This window comes from Pinus tabuliformis, chromosome 5_1 (assembly GCF_031772625.1).
Source record: "Pinus tabuliformis cultivar Carrire ecotype Pingquan chromosome 5_1, CPIR1, whole genome shotgun sequence".
Lineage (NCBI taxonomy): Eukaryota > Viridiplantae > Streptophyta > Pinopsida > Pinales > Pinaceae > Pinus > Pinus tabuliformis.
In genome coordinates this window covers 231,525,679-231,536,802 of record NC_142305.1, presented here as the reverse complement: position 1 = coordinate 231,536,802, position 11,124 = coordinate 231,525,679, and positions in this window count along the sequence as shown.

The following is an 11,124-nucleotide window of genomic DNA, read 5'->3' as shown; positions in this document are numbered from 1 at the left end:
ATGGTAACCAAATAGTTTAAACTTGGTTATTCTATGTTTCAATTTCATGTTTTAGAAATAGAGAATAAAGATCTGACCAAACAGTGTAAACTTGGCAGATAAGTAGATAGGTAGAGTGAAAAGGAGCTCAACAGTTTAATCTGAGCCCTTGGATGTAATAAGTGTAGATTTAGATAGGAAAATCATATGTAAAGGAAAAATAAAAGTTTGATAAGGGTTTGCCAGTCTAAGTGCACCCTAATAAAGAAGTGAAAATGCTAGGATAAAGTAGGTAGGGTAAGTAGATGATGGTTGCAGAATAAATGTGTGGTGAATGGTTAAGTTCAATGCTTAAATATTTTACTTTCATCACTAGGCAAAGGCATGTATCACATGGAAAGGCACATCAACATTCAAAGTCAAAATAATTAACTTCCCTACTCATCCCCCTAAAAATCTTCACTAATTCCCTAAGTGCTAAAGGTAATTGGCAAAGTTAGAGGGGCTTAGAGCATTTCTCTAACTTTTGGAGGGACCAAACCCTCGGCCCAATAATTGGAAATGCCTAAAGTACTTAATTCCCTTTCATAAACATTACCCCCCCATAAGATCACTCATTCCTTTGATAAAACTTTTCCTAAGTAAAATCCTATTTTACTTAGGGAAATTGAAATAAATCCCCATAAAAACCCCTTTCATACTTTTAGCCTAAGTAATATGTTATACGATGAAATACTTTTGGAAAACATTGGACTTAGTGCTTTCCCATTCATTAGGTCATATTAACCACTAATGTTTTATTATATAATTCTCGAATAAAACAAAATTACCCATGCCCATATTATATTATTATACAAAACTCCAAATTATTATATATCCCGCCCCTTGGTTAAATATAACCATAAAACAAATAAATAAATGGGACTAATTAACTAATCTATAGCTAATTGAGAACCCGACCTCGCCACCATCTAATGAGGATTAATTACGTCATTCAGGCTAATTAATAACTCAATAACCAATCAAATCGCCCCCGATATGATTAAACCTTTAATTAATATCGGGCCAACCCTCAGTTATCTATTTGTCACTTCATTACCCGACCACCGTTCAATCGGATCCCTCAGATCCAACGGCCATCGCGCATATCGCACGGGCCTTTCAGTCGAAATTTAATGTGCAATGAGAGCGGTTTCCCAAACAGCGTCGATGCTACATGTCGCAAGATGTGTGGAATCGCTCGATCCTCCCTAAAAACCACTTCCCACCCATGAGCGGTGCGATGAAACCTGCTTACCGCCTCCCACTAACGACAAAACGTCAAGTCGCCTCCCCGCTAACACCACCTATCCATGTTATGAACTCGCCAAAATATTTGAATTTGCATAAAAAACAAAGTTAATACAGTTTTCGTCCTTATTCTAAAAGCTCATGCATGCAACCAGAACGTAGAAGTCAACCAGCTCGTACTCCAACCCTCAACTACCCCAAAAATTGCAGTCTAATGCCGCTCTAGTCCAACATTTGCACCCAGTGAACCAGTACTCCATTTCTAATCACTCCATAAATAGGTATTTACCAGTTTCCTTCCAGAAACCCTATAAATACTTAATTTCCTCTGTGATTATGTTGAAAACCCCAAAATTCATTGTAATTCAGTTGTAGGACCCTCTGTTACACCTCTCTTCACTCAAAAAACCCCATTTCCATCTCTAAATCCATAAGAACCAGAAATGGAAACCCCCGTGGCCCTCAAAGTAGTTCCAATTACCACTCCTCACTGGGATTTGGACTACCTCCCCCTAGCAGATAAAGACTTCCAGATAAAAGATCTTGAACCTGATAAAAACCCATTGACAGTCTATTGCAGATGCTGAGATGATTATATGAACAATTCTGACATTATAGGACTATGGGAATCAAATCTCCCTAAATATATATTCCCCACTGTGCACATCTTTCCAGACATTATTCATCAATGCCATGCCAATTACAACCAAAATCTCAGAGCAGTAATGGCCCCCGACCAGTCAGTCTTGTTCACCGTTACTGCTGATTCAATCAATGAGATGTTACAGCTTCAGCCTGGCCAGAACCTCACTCCCATTTCTATTGCAGACCTACTAGAGAGAGCTTCTAAAATGTCCCAGTCTGAACTCAGTTGCCCTTGCCAGACTTTTATGGATAAGAAACATCAACCTAAATATCCTCCTCCCTACATGGCATCTTTCTTCACTGAGATAGGCAAAAATATTGTCAATATGATTGCTGCAGTTATGGGTTTCAATACCAGTGAGTTTGTTGATGAATTGACCCTAGTTCTCATGTCTATCTTCACCCCTGGTCAGCCTCCTGCTGTCAAGTATGACTATGCTGCATTTATTGCTGAGAAAGTCCATGACCAGTTCATGAGGCTAGAAAATGAAAAGGTATTCAAGTATTCTGCAGTCCTATATCACCTCATCCTTTACTATCAATCTGACAAGTTTCCTTTCTCTGTACAGAAGCTTGATACTAAAGGTAACCCTAGGTCAGTTATTTTCTGGACCTCTATTTTCCACTACTCACCCTCTTCTCCCTACTCATACATAGACTTCATTGACAAGTTTGTCCATCCTATGACTACCATGCTGACAGGAAATCCTCCTCCAAGAATCAGTGATGAAATCAAGAGAATCCTTCAACTATCAAAGCAATACAAGATATATGACTAGTACTTGTAACAGAATCACACTAAGATCTGAATCTATGGTTGTGAGCTTCCTCCTTTCAAGCTGCCTAAGTATTTCCATATGAGATTGTTTGCCCTGGAATATTACAAGCAAATGTTAAACTCTGACCAAATTCATTTCACCCAGGCAAAGAAGAAAGCCCAATTAAGGATTAAAGACGACTTAGGCCCATTTGTGTGCAACAATAGAAAAGCTGGAGTAGCAGCAGAAGAAATCATAGAAAGGAAGATGCATCTAAAGAAAAGCTTTGGTTGGGCTTATGACCCACGGGGTTTCATTTGTGATAGAAGAACAAAACATAAGCTGTCACCCTATATCCATCACAGAATCCCTGAGATGGAACAGTATGAAAATATGAATGAATGGAGGGAAGGGACTCTAGTTGAAATGGAGAGTGATCAGGTTGAAGTTGAGAATGTAATGAAATACTTGGAAAAGAGACTTGAACTAGACTCCTTTGCACAGGTGCCAGCTGAATCTTCTCAAAGGACAAAACCAGAACCAAGTGCCCCCATAGCAGAAACTTCTCAAGGGCACACACAAGAAACTAGTGTTCCCAAAGCAGAGCTGTTACACAGTAATTTGTCACCATTGGTCACCGTCCCTGTTACCCCTTTCTCGCACTTTGGAGGACTCATTCCGGGATTTGTGAGCAGTGACATAACTTGAAAACACTTGCATTATGTTCCCCTAAGTATGGACTTCATATGCCTTGAAGACACCTCCTGCAAAATATCCTTAAAAAGTCCCCTTTTTCCATTAGCGCGGATCCACAGTGTATCACCCGCGCCAATGAATGAAATTCTCCAAAGAGGGCGCGCTCATTGGCGCTCTGTCTCAGAGTCTTACCCGCGCCAACCAAGTTTGGAAAAGTTTGTTAACAAACACACGCCCGAGAGTTTTTTCCTTTCGACTCATGTGGCTTTTCAGGGATAATGTCAATCTCATGGATGTCGAGAATCATCATCCACAATAGCTTTTCAAGGATAATGCTTATCCCATGAATTTCTGGATTCATTGTATCTCTTCCTCCTCCTCCATCTATAAAAGCTTGTTCTGGTGCATTTGACAAGCTAGTTTTGAGTAGAGGGAGAATGATACTGTCAGAAGTCTGAGAGATTGTTGTTGAGTCTTCTTTGCATTAATAGTCAAAGAGAGAGAGAGGCTTGTTCCTGATCCCGACAAGCTTTGCAAGACATGTGTAGCTGATCACTCATCCAAAGGAGGATTTGACGTCAGAACTTCGGTTGTATACTGCTTTGTTGATTATCAATAATAGATGACTATCATTATGGTTCCATTCTTGCTGTTCATTATAATGATGATTGAATTATATCTTTTCTGGCCGATATATAATTGCATCTATTGGATTTTATGATTGTATTTGTATCGTTGTTTGCATGTGCAGGTGTCCATTCACGAAGATCGTGAGGATCGTGACTGGTCGGAGCAAAGGAATGGGAGCGTCAACTCTCCTACAACACTAGCGTTGGAATCCAAGTAGGTTCTCGTAATCCACCTTTAATTTTCAATTAGGAGCCTGCATGATAGTATTGTTTGATTGTTTCTAGACCCATTTTGGGCTAGTGGGATCGCCTCTGTCCGCAGAGGGGATTTACCTCTCCAACAAGAGCCACTATAGGAACCAAACCAGGGAACAAGTGCACCAACATCAGAACAGCCAGAAGTATCAGAGAAGCCTGAAATATCTGAAGAACAAGCTCCACCACAGCCTCATCCAGCTCCAACAAAAATGGGAAATCCCCGAGTTGTGTAGACTCCTCTGAATGAGGAAAAGAACTTGAAAAGAGATAGGGAAGTAGCTACCCCTTCTAGCAGACTTATAGATCAAAACTTTGCTAAGAGGTAAAGGTTGAATCCTTTTTTAGAGGAAGAATTCTTTGAGGAAACTACAGGGAGTTTGAGAAGGGAAGGTGGAGATAGTCTACATACATTCCCAATAGGTGGGACACCTTCCAGCTCACAAAGGCAAGAGCTAGAGAGACAACCTAGCACAGAAGTATCATCTCTCAGATCTTCATCTGAGAAGATCATAGACATAAAGGGGAAATTCAAGGAAATAAAGACAAAGAATGAGCAACTAAAGGCTCAAGCCTATGCTCAATACTTAAAGATGGCCCCTACAAACCAGACCAGATTGATGTCATCTTATGACATCAAAGAAGGCAAAATGCAGATGAGTTTTCTAAAGCCCACAGTACAACAGCCCAAGTCATTAGCAGATTACCTCAAGACTGATTTTGAGGTCTTAGCTAAAGACATCCACCCCATAGACCAGATAGAACTACATAAACAAACAGGGGAGATGGTCTATTCTACACTGACTAGCAAGGCAATGATGGCACATAGGTTGCAAAATTCACTGAGCAACATTACTACCCAATTGCAACTAGAAAAGGCCTCCTCACAGGCAAAAGACAACAGAATCAAATCATTGGAATATTTAATAATTGAGTTGGGCCATGACCCAAAAGATATAAAGGTAGCAGAAGGCTTAATTAAGAAAAAGAATGAAGACATAGTTGCACTAAGAAAATAGCTGAAATTGCCACCCCACAAACATCCTCAAACTGTTGAAGTTCTTGAGAAAAGGAATGATGAAGAACTTATGGATTTGATCCTCAAGTTGAATATGCAGCTGAAGGAAACAGAACAAGAATTGGAGAAAGCAATATAGTCAAGGCAGAGTGAGTCAACCACAGAGCCTCAAACTATAGTGCCAATAGTTTCAATAGCAGTCCCTTCCACATTGGCATCGGCTTTAGCACCAAATATTCCTTTGGCAACAGCCACACCAGTGGAAGTAACACGTACATCACAGGCAAGTACAACAACACGGAGCATAGAGGACTTGATTAAGTCAATGGACGAAATGAGACTTCAAGTGACAGAGCTACAAAAAGTGAAAGAGAAATTCATTACTCTGGAGCAGAAATATGATGTATCAAAGTTTAATTTTGCAGAAGAGATGAGGAAAAATAAAAGCATGGTCCAAAAAATTAAAGCATTGGAGAAGGACTTGACATTTGACAAGCCTTTGACAGAGGTTAGAAATATGTTGTGGACCAATATCATTGATTCCATCAATGATATTTGGTCATCTGTTACACTAAAAAATGTCACCATGACTATTTGCAGTTAGTATGGCTCCATCCACTGTCATACTATCCTCCTTGGCAAGTCTCATGCCTCTGCCTTCCATGTCAAACTCAAAGAAAGAGAGAAAAGTCATTTAAAGTCAAGTTATCTCTGGTACGCAGTTTCTCTCAGCCTTACCTGCGTATACGCAACCCAAGTTCACAATACCTGCGTACTTGTACGCTCTGTATGTAAAGGGATGGGTGCGTACTCCTGTAAAGGTCAAAAGGCGCAAGTTTCATCTTAAAAAAGTTACTTGTGGTCATTTCTAGAGCATTCTAGAAGCTTGTTTGACGTGTATGAAGCGCCTCCAGATGGTTCATGTATCCCTATAGAAGAGGAACTTATCCCATCAAGAGGGGAGCTAACCCACCCAAAAGAGGGGCTTATCCCATTGATGGTGGACCTGATTAACTTCTTCTACAGCACTATAAATACATGCATTGGGCCAGAGGGAGGGGAGGTTGAAAGCTGAACATTCCTAAGGGTAGATGCTGCTGGAATTAGGACTTCCTTGTGAGAGCTTGTGAGGAGAGATTACCATCTTTACTTGTTTCCATTGGGAGGTGGGTGAGCTGATCAGAGTAAAGGAGAACTCTTGTGGACCCTGGGAGGAACTTGCACAACACCAAGGCTCAGGTTGTAATGGTTCCTTTTGTTACCTTTAATACAAATTAGTCCATTCTTCTCAACAATTTGTTATTTATGAGTTGTTTCATATACTCCTTGGTCTATATGTTAAATGTGTTTTATTTTATGTGATATTCAGGTGCTATTTAATTGTGTGACTGTTGGTGAATGTAGGTTTCGAAGAGAAGGAGGAGCTCATCCGGATCAACGAAGCTGGACTACTACAACAGCGTTGGGTTACAGGTAAGATCTAAACACTTGATTTCTCATATTGTAATGCATGTTTAGAGAAGGATTGCTCTCATTTGTCTTGTTTGTCACTAGAAAGTCTTAGGCTTCTAGGGAGGTCGGTTGTGTCCGCACCGTCGACTCTTTCCGTGTGACAAAATGGCGACTCCACTGGGGACTCCATGAATGTGTTTGAGTTCTTTTTGATTTGATATTTTGGTCTGAGAAAAATCGTTTGTTTTCTGATTTTTGGCTGTCTGACTGTGTGTTTGGGTGGGTTAGCTTAGAGTTATATTAGATTTTCATTTTTCTTAGCTTTGCCAGTAGTACGCAGGCTTTGAGTTCAGCACAGTGCGTACTTGTACGCACTGCGACTGTGTGCACAGAGCGTACCCGCGCCTGTGTCAACAGATCACCTGCGTACCCCTGTCAAATTTGAGAAAATTTCATTTTTTATCTTTTTGCTCTTTAGATTTTGTTTTTACTTTGTTTTTACTGCCCAGATCCATTAGTTTACTGTCAGAGATCTTCACCTGGACTTGTTCCGTTAGTGTCGAGGGTTTTGGTGGAATTCATAGAGATTTTGCCTTAGGGTTTGATTTTTAACTGGTCCTGTAGTGACTTTGGCGTTAGAGGTTGTCAAACTTTGGATCTCCCTGGTTTTGTCCAATCCTCTTAGGAGTCGGGCCTGTCATAGAAGTCACCCTTGTGAGAGACCTACCTTTGTGTCTTCTCTTTGCGAAACTCGAAAAGTTTGTTTGTTAAAGCCTTGAATTCCATTCTTGAGAAAAAGAACAAAAAGATTTCGATTTTGTTTTTTGATCAGTTTATGATTCTGCATGGACTGATCCTTAGTTACATTTTGACTGAGTAAAACATCCGGGAATCATCCTTGTAGGCTTTTGTCCTCATTAGTTTTACTTTTAGGTAAATTTCCCTTTAATTTGCTTTTGAGTGATTTTGATTTGATTGCCTTAGATTTGTTAAACTTGGTTTTCGATAAATAGTTTTACATGCTTGATTAATATAGGAAAAATACAAAAATTCTTTGGAAACAAGTTTGCTTTGGAAGCATTTGTAGTCTTTTGAAGAAAAGGAAATTTCGTGATAATTAGTGGTCATGAGTTGCATGTTTTGAAAAGATAAAGAGAATTGTTTCTTTGATTGTCTTTGTTAAGAAAGTTGTTTTCTATAAAATTTGCATTCTCTCAACTCTCTTAGCTAGGAGATTCATTGAAAAAGGAAAGTAGTGTAAATCATCTTAGGTGCATCTTTGCAGTGGTTGCGAGTCGAGTCTACACACCACCAGTGTCATCTCCACTACCTTTTGTCTTAAAGAAAAACCATAAAATTAACGCTTAAAGTAAAATCAGCTTAGTAACTTTTTATTTACTAGGGCTCTCAAACACCAATATAGATCAGGCTAGTGTCTTGGAGTAGGTGAGTAATTAACTCTCCAAGACAACAAAACCAAACAAGTAGCTTATCTTGTGATAGATTAAATCCAGCTGTTTCATTTATACTCTGGGAAAGCTCCTCTTAAAGGAGAAGCACGAGCTCGTGTCCGAACTAGTGAGGGGATCAATCCTCCCTCGTTGGGAACGATGCTAGACACGCACATATTACAAACGGTAAACCTCGGATTAACCATTGTCGAGGAGCCAGGGGTCACTTGTCGGTAAACCTTGGATTATTGTCAAGGAGCCGGCAAGGGGATTGAGCTTGATACTCTGCCCTTGTGTGCTGTCGGAGTGTAGACTGTTCCCCCAGGTGTATTTGTTGCTGTTGGTAACCTTAGTGACCATTATCTTTAGGATTCTACCCGAGGTGACGGTGGAGGGAAGATCCCACTGTACCTGGAGCAGACGTCGGCTAGACTCACTTGGATTTTCTGGGGGGTTCACTTCACTCGAGACGGTTAAAGTGGAGGAACTTGTGCCGGTCTATTCATTAAGCAGGTTGCCGGGGTAACTGTTCCACCCGCCACTTCTGTCTTGAATCCAGCGATGTTGGGTTTCATCTCCAACTAGCGTTTTCGGTCCGGAAGGCTACTGTTTGTGCTTGGTTTGACTCCCTATATTCTTTAGGCGTGTGCTTCAAATTTGTTTGGTCCTTTAGAGACTTTAGGTGGTTTGATTTGAGATTTTACTTTGTTTTCGTGTGTAGTAGTTAAAAGTTTTTAGCTGTGGCGGAATTACCGAGACAGTCCCGTAGACTTCGGGGCAAGTCACCTGAGATTGTTACCGGAACCGATTTGTTGAGGAAACTCCGTAGATCACGGGGTGGACCTCCTGAAGACGTCCCGGGTCATTACGAAGGTTTGAAAGTCCTCGTAACTCCTCCTAGTGGCAGTAGAGTAGGTTCACCTGAAGAAGGAGAGTCTTCATTGGTAGTCCATCCAGATTACCAAAGTCTAGAGACAGGTTACAATCTTGAAGCTGTTGCAGTTTCTGAGCTTGCTGGTAGTTTTTCATCTACTAGTGATATAGGCGAAGAACCTGAAATATCTGAACCTGTTACTCCAACTTCTAGTGTTCCTGATTCACCTAGGATTGAAAGAGTCATAACCGAGAATCTTCCTTCTGGTTTGTTAGCTATTGAAGAACTTACTCCAGAAGAAGAAGTAGGCCCTGTTCTTGAAAATCAACCTACTCTTGACTTAAGAGAGCGTGAATCTATCTTTTACAGTCCACCTAGAAGTACTACTTGGTACCTTTCGTTAACTAATTACTTAGACAACTCAGGGATAGGTTTTTCTCCACCTCGTACTCCTTATCCACCCGGAGGTATTTATACTCCTGTAAATATGTCTAGTCAGTCGTCCGTGTCTACTCAATCTCCTGAATCTTTCTTGTATGGTGGTCCTTCTGTTCCTACTGGGTATCAATCACTTTCTGGTACCTTTGCGGGAGCATCTCCTCAACCCATTGGACATGGGTCATTAGCTGGAAGCAATGGTAATAGACCGTTGGGTGTAGGAGACGTTTATATGATGTCAGGTTCAATTCCCGGTTCTCAACCTCAAGGTGGTCAATTACCGCCTGGGGGGCAGCCTCAATTAACGCCTGGGGGGCAACCTCAAGGTACTCAAGTTGCGGCTGGGGGGCAACCTCAAGGACAGTATGTACCTATGGTGCAATACGTTCCTCAAGGTCAACCCCAACCTCAATATGTACCTCAAGGTCAACCTCAGTATCAATTTATGCATCAAGGTCAACCCCAGTATCAGTACTTACCTCAAGGGTATCTACCCCAAGGTCAGTACTCGAGTCAAGGTTATCAACCACCTCAAGGTCAATCTTATATTCAAGGTACGGGAAACGTACCTTTCAATTATCAATCCTACCCTCAACCTGGTTACGGATCTCAGTATCCTCAACCTGTTACGGGTCAATACCCCGGAATGATAGTGTGGGATCCATCACAAGGTCAACAGGTGTTGCAGCCAAGTATACAGTTGTTACCTCAAACTGGACAACCTATAGTTTCTGGTCCACCCCAACAACCACAACCTGTCTAGTCAAATGTTCAAACTTCTGTAACTTCGGTAGTTACTCAGCCGCTAATCGCACCTAGTACTCCATCTCAAACGGCTGCTGCAACTACCGCAACATCTACCACGCTTACTTCTGGAGTATCGACAGCTCCGGTTTCTACTGTCTCTGCAACCACCCCTCAGACATCTTTACCGTTGTCCGGATCTACGATTCAAACCACGGTCCAGATGCCTGTAGGGCAGCCTGGTTTAAGTACTGTTGTAACAAGTCAACCACAATTTACTTATCAACAGCACCATGGACAGTACCAATACGGGCCTGCTGTCCAACAACCGGTTTACCAGTATCAACCGTACCCTGGGTATACTTATCAACAACCTCAACAACCCCAGTACGGTCCGGTTAATCCTGGTTTTCCAGGAGGATATAATATCCCGAATGCGATTCCTGTTCCAAGTTATCCTGGATATCCTCCTCCTGGGACTGGTCTTGTGACCCAGAGTTTTAGAGATCCTAACCGGCAATTGCCGTTTATCGCAACTTTGGATTTACCCGACTTGACGCGCCTAACGAACGATCCAATAAATTATCTTCCGTTCTAGCCGCCAATGCCAAATAAGTTTCCCAGCGATATACCCAAGTTCGAAGGTAAACCTGGAGAGGATCCATCAAATCACGTGATGACTTACCACCTCTGGTGTGCTTCGAATTCTATCTCGGATGATTCGATCCGTTTACGTCTTTTCCAGCGTACGCTCATTGGTCTCGCGGCCAAGTGGTATATTGAGTTACCACGGGCCTCTTTTTATAACTTTAGCCAGTTAGCTACCTCGTTCCTAACTCATTTTCAGTTGCCGGTCAGATACGATAATGGTACTGAGTTATTAACTTCATTAAAA